The sequence below is a fragment of the Bubalus kerabau genome, chromosome 2, assembly GCF_029407905.1.
Source record: "Bubalus kerabau isolate K-KA32 ecotype Philippines breed swamp buffalo chromosome 2, PCC_UOA_SB_1v2, whole genome shotgun sequence".
Taxonomy (NCBI): domain Eukaryota; kingdom Metazoa; phylum Chordata; class Mammalia; order Artiodactyla; family Bovidae; genus Bubalus; species Bubalus kerabau.
Genome location: NC_073625.1, coordinates 88,953,133 through 88,959,513, shown reverse-complemented (window position 1 = coordinate 88,959,513; position 6,381 = coordinate 88,953,133). Strand labels below are relative to the sequence as shown.

The 6,381-nt window shown below is 36.2% G+C and overlaps 1 pseudogene; it reads right to left on the bottom strand.

Annotated features, from left to right (window-relative positions):
- Positions 1-623: 623 nt before the first annotated feature.
- On the bottom strand, positions 624-1,549 carry LOC129644795 (olfactory receptor 187-like; annotated as a pseudogene).
- Positions 1,550-6,381: the final 4,832 nt, after the last annotated feature.

Sequence of the window (6,381 nt, the reverse complement as noted above, 5' to 3'; positions counted from 1 at the left end):
ATTCCGTTTTCTTCAGTGATTATGCTATTGTGTTGCTTAATGCATTTATGAAGCCTCACTGAGAATATATGTGTGAAATATGATAATTTCTCTCCTCTCTAATTATTGTAATATTACATGAACACTTGATTAAAATTTGTCTTTATTCTTGGTTTTGAGTTACATATCCACATATTTTAAGATGTTTACTAGAAATCCCACCTTGCTGCTGCTGCTGCTGCTAAGTTGCTTCAGTCGTGTCCAACTCTGTGCGACCCCATAGACGGCAGCCCACCAGGCTACGCTATCCCTGGGATTCTCCAGGCAAGAACACTGGAGTGGGTTGCCATTTCCTTATCCAATGCATGAAAGTGAAAGGTGAAAGTGAAGTCACTCAGTCATATCTGACTCTTTGCGACCCCATGGACTGCAGCCTACCAGGCTTCTCCGTCCATGGGATTTTCCAGGCAAGAGTACTGGAGTGGGGTGCCATTGCCTTCTCCAGAAATCCCACCTTAGTAAGTCATTAAAATTCTAGGATAGTTATAAGAGGAACAAACTTATACACAAAACTACAAATAGCAACATCAGATCTCCACAATTATATGACTATTTTAACAAGAGGACAGATATTAATATAAGTTTTAAGCATTTCTGTTCAACATTTTTGCCAGTGAACTTATGACTTTCTTATTTCTGAGGCTGTAGATAATTGGATTTAAGAAAGGAATGATGACAGTGTAAAATAGGCAGTCCATCATATTCTGATCATTTTCTTGTGCAGATCCAGGGAGCACATACATGAAGAGAAGAGGCCCATAGTATAAAGAGACAGATAGGAGGTGGCTCCACAGGTGGAGAAGGCCTTCCTTATGCCTTGTAAAGACTTCTTTTTCAAAACTGTACAGAGAACTAGAGCATAAGAGATAAGAACAATGGAAATGGTGAATGGCTATATTGACCCAGCAAAAATGAATAATATCAGAATGTTAATGGAAGGGTCAGTACAAGAAATCTTAAACAGTGGTATAATGTCACAGTAAAAGTGATGCACTGTGTTGGAATTGCAGAAGGTTAATCTGAGTAAAAAAACATTATGAAGTGTGGCATGAAGGAGGCCACCAAAATATGACAAAACTAACAGCCAAATATATAGTCTGTTGGTCATGATTATTGGATTAATTAGTGGTTTGCATATGACCACATAACGATCATGTGCCATAGTTGCCAACAGAAAACATTCCATAGTTACACAGATAACAAAGTAAAAAAACCGCATCTTACATTCAGAAAGAGAGATCATTTTGCTCATGGCAAAGAAGTTGAGCAGCATCTTGGGGGTCACTGTGGAGGATAACCAAGTATCCACAAATGCCAGGTTCCCTAGGAATAAGTCCATGGGGATGTGAAGTTTAGGGTCATTGCAGATGAGCGTGATTAGACCAAGGTTTCCCACAATGGTGAAGAGGTATATTATCAACAACAGAAACAAGGGCACTTGCCACTCTGGTTGATGTGTAAGTCCTGTGACAATGAACTCTGTCAGCTCTGTTGCATTTTTTGTTTCCATATCATTAATAGATTGCATCTGAAATACAATGCAGTAAATGGAGAAAACATTTCTCAAGAATTTTAAAAAGGAAATTTGGTTCAGTTCAGTTCAGTTCAGTCATTCAGTCGTCTCCGACTCTTTGTGACCCCATGAATTGCAGCACACCAGGCCTCCCTGTCCATCACCAACTCCCGGAATTCACTCAAACCCACGTCCATCGAGTCGGTGATGCCATCCAGCCATCTCATCCTCTGTTGTCCCCTCCTCCTCCTGCCCCTAATCCCTCCCAGCATCAGAGTCTTTTCCAATAAGTCAACTCTTCGCATGAAATGGCCAAAGTACTGGAGTTTCAGCTTCTGCATCCTTCCTTCCAAAGAACACCCAGGGCTGATCTCCTTTAGTATGGACTGTTTGGATCTCCTTGCAGTCCAAGGGACTCTCAAGAGTCTTCTCCAACACCACAGTTCAAAAGCATCAATTCTTCGGTGCTCAGCTTTGTTCACAGTCCAACTCTCACATCTATACATGACCACTGTAAAAATCATAGCCTTGACTAGATGGACCTTTGTTGGCCGAGTAATGTCTCTGCTTTTCAATATGCTATCTAGGTTGGTCATAACTTTTCTTCCTAGGAGTAAGCGTCTTTTAATTTCATGGCTGCAGTCACCATAGGCAGTGATTTTGGAGCCCAAAAAAATAAAGTCTGACACTGTTTCCACTGTTTCCCCATCTATTTCCCATGAAGTGATGGGACCAGATGCCATGATCTTCATTTTCTGAATGTTGAGCTTTGAATAGAGCCATATACCAAGCCTGAATGCCCTTTATTTTATTTATTCTTACCAAATACTTGAAAAGTATTTGCAGAAATCATTTTATTGGAATAATGTAATTATTTCAGTTCAAAATATGTACAGGTATGATTGGACATAGAAGAAGAGAAAGACATTCTGAACATGATAAAATTTATGGGGGGTTATTAAACGAGATGGAAGAAACGTGTTTAGGGCATGGATATAGTGTCAAAATTAAGATGTTAAAAGGGCCTGATTATAAAATAAATTGAGTACTAATGAAACTTTATTGAATTTTAATCTTTAAAGAATAGACAAACTGAAAATTTTTAAAACATGGAGAAGCATCCTCAGTTATTTTTAAAGTTAAATAACTGGTTGAATAAAGTAGACTTCAGGGGATGTAGCCTGGTGCCAGAAGTACTAATCTGGAAGCTATGAATACTGACCAGTGATTCTTACAATAGATTACACATTAGAAGTGTCTGGGAGAGGGAGTGGTACAAAATAGATTCTGAGGTATTATTATCAACATTGATTCTCTAGGTCATGAATGTTATCTAGTCATTTTATTGTTTCCTAGGTGATGAAAATATATGCGGAAATCTTATTCCATGTGTGCTTTGACATTGGGGTGATGAGGAATTCAAACAGATGGTTTAAAGTAAATCAGAATGTAGAACCACTAGCACTTGCAGACATATTAGATGTAAAGGGGTGGTTAATAAAAGAGAGAAAATCATAAGAGTCACTTGATTACCAGGTAGAAAGTCATCAAATATTGAGATTGAAAACTCAGATGTGGTGGCAAGTATTTGCAAGGAGCATCCTCTGACCATGCAGGTGATATATACTAAGCATTATGATTCCACAGGAGCATAATAGAAATAATGATTTGGGAATCATTAAGGTAGCTAATAATAGAATGGGAAAGACTAGAGATCTCTTCAAGAAAATTAGAGATACCAAGGGAACATTTCATGCAAAGATGGGCTCAATAAAGGACAGAAATGGTATGGACCTAACAGAAGCAGAAGATATTAAGAAGAGGTGGTAAGAATACACAGAAGAACTGTACAAAAAAGATCTTCATGACCCAGATAATCACGATGGTGTGATCACTCACCTAGAGCCAGACATCCTGGATGAGATGGTTGGATGGTGTCACCGACACAATGGACATGGGTTTGGGTGGACTCCAGGAGTTGGTGATGGACAGGGAGGCCTGGCGTGCTGCAGTTCATGGGGTTGCAAAGAGTCGGACACAACTAAGCAACTGAACTGAACTGAATAGTAATTATAAGTATTCATATATTTCACAATCATTTGAACCAGATTATGTAGGTAGTTATGAACATGTCAAACCAGAAATATATTAATTCACTTATTTGACAAGAAAATTTACTTTATAAATTTCTTTTGTTAATAAATATGCTAACTCTACTTAGAGTCTCTGTTGTCACAGAGTTCTGACATTCTCTAGAAATCCTGATGAATTTAATTGAGAGCGTTTATTCCCCTACCAGTTTTACAGAAAAAAAAATTAACCCCCAGCCTGGAATATTAATACAGGCAATGTAAATAAACAATGGTAACAGCTCCAGTTGCTAAATGTATATTTGTTTGAATGTGCTTCCTTCTATAAAATTTTAAACAATTCAACAAACAAAAATTTCAATTTAATGTGTGGGTACTTAAGTCATAAATTTGAAAGAGCACTTAGGAAACACTTTCTGCATACAGTTTTATATACATATATATACGTATACATGCACACCTATATATATATATATATATATATATATATACACATACACACACATACATACACACACATACCTACAACCTTTGTGTGTATATATATGTATACAATCAATTTCATATATATGTGTGAAATTATATTTCAATGAAATTATTTTAATTTCCAAAGAAATTGCTGTCAGAATTGGGTTAAAGGAGAGAGAGTTTACAATTTCAGTGATTTAACTTAAAAATCAATCAGAGAATGTAGTTAAGTTAATGGAATATATATTTTGAGTAAAATTATCAGAAGGATTTCTTACAGAGGAAGCATTATGATGTAACTCTGTAAACTCACATTTATTTGTTTAATGTTCTAGTTCACCAAAACATATCCTATGGAATCATTATAATTACTCTCATCATATAATTATGTATCATTAAAGAGTACAATATAGTCATAGATATATTTTGCTCATCTAGATTTTACTTATAATAATAAAATAGATTATTCAGTATTTGTTTTCCATTTTCAACTGTCTATGTTGGCATTTTGTAAACCAAATCAAATTAGTATAAAATTTAACAGTATTTTAACATTAGTTTTAAAAACAGATGTTATAGAAATCATTCTGTCTATTTAGTTCTTTGGCCCATTTTTTGATTGGATCGTTTATTTTTCTGGAATTGAGCTGTAGGAGTTGCTTGTATATTTTTGAGATTAGTTGTTTGTCAGTTGCTTCATTTGCTATTATTTTCTCCCATTCTGAAGGCTGTCTTTTCCCCTTGCTTATAGTTTTCCTTTGTTGTGCAGAAGCTTTTAAGTTTAATTAGGTCCCATTTGTTTAGTTTTGCTTTTATTTCCAATATTCTGGGAGGTGGGTCATAGAGGATCCTGCTGTGATGTATGTCAGAGAATGTTTTGCCTATGTTCTCCTCTAGGAGTTTTACAGTTTCTGGTCTTATGTTTAGATCTTTAATCCATTTTGAGTTTATTTTTGTGTATGGTGTTAGAAAGTGCTCTAGTTTCATTCTTTTACAAGTGGTTGCCCAGTTTTCCCAGCACCACTTGTTAAAGAGATTATCTTTAATCCATTGTGTATTCTTGCCTCCTTTGTCAAAGATAAGGTGTCCATAGGTGCGTGGATTTATCTCTGGGCTTTCTATTTTGTTCAGTTGATCTATATTTCTGTCTTTGTGCCAGTGGAAGCAACTTAGATGTCCATTAGCAGATGAATGGATAAGAAAGCTGTGGTACATATACACAATGGAGTATTACTAAGCCATTAAGAAGAATACATTTGAATCAGTTCTAATGAGGTGGATGAAACTGGAGTTGATTATACAGAGTGAAGTAAGCCAGAAAGAAAAACACCAATACAGTATACTAACGCATATATATGAAATTCAGAAAGATGGTAACAATAACCCTGTATACGAGACAGCAAAAGAGACACTGATGTATAGAACAGTCTTTTGGACTTTGAGGGAGAGGGAGAGGGTGGGATGATTTGGGAGAATGGCACTGAAACATGTATAATATCATATATGAAACGAGTCACCAGTCCAGGTTCGATGCACGATACTGGATGCTTGGGGCTGGTGCACTGGGATGACCCAGAGGGATGGTATGGGGAGGGAGGAGGGAGGAGGGTTCAGGATGGGGAACACGTGTATACCTGTTATGGATTCATGTTGATATGTGGCAAAACCAATACAATATTGTAAAGTTAAAAAATAAAATAAAATTAAAAAAAAAAGAAATCATTCTGTCTTACCTGTAGCTACCAAAGTTGAGATCCTTTTAGTGTTTGACTTTTCAAAGTAGAAAATAATGCAAAAGTACTGCATTGACAAGAACACCAGCAGTAATATTTTGCACATTGATTTATTTTGGAGGTTTCATTATCCAAGCTCAGGAAAAATGCTTTTTATTTGAATTTGTTTTGAACACAATACTCAAACAGTTTTATGTGTGTGCTTTTGCCAGAAAGGGTGTGATTTAAGAACTGTTAATAAAATTCCCCTGATAGAGCCCATGGACTCCCATTAGGACAAACCTAAGATGTTCTCCTGGGCATTGTGAGCTTTGACATTTATGAAAAATTCAGGTTGTTCCACAGGGCATTATAGACTCTGAAATCATAAGAAGCAGTCATTATAGAGAGTTCAGTTTTCTTTAATTAATTTTTATTGGAGTAGAGTTGCTTTAAAATGTTGTATTAGTTTCTACTGTATAGTAAAATGAATCATTCATACGTGTACATTTACCCCTCCCTTTTGGACTTCCTTCCTGTTCAGGTACCACAATGCATT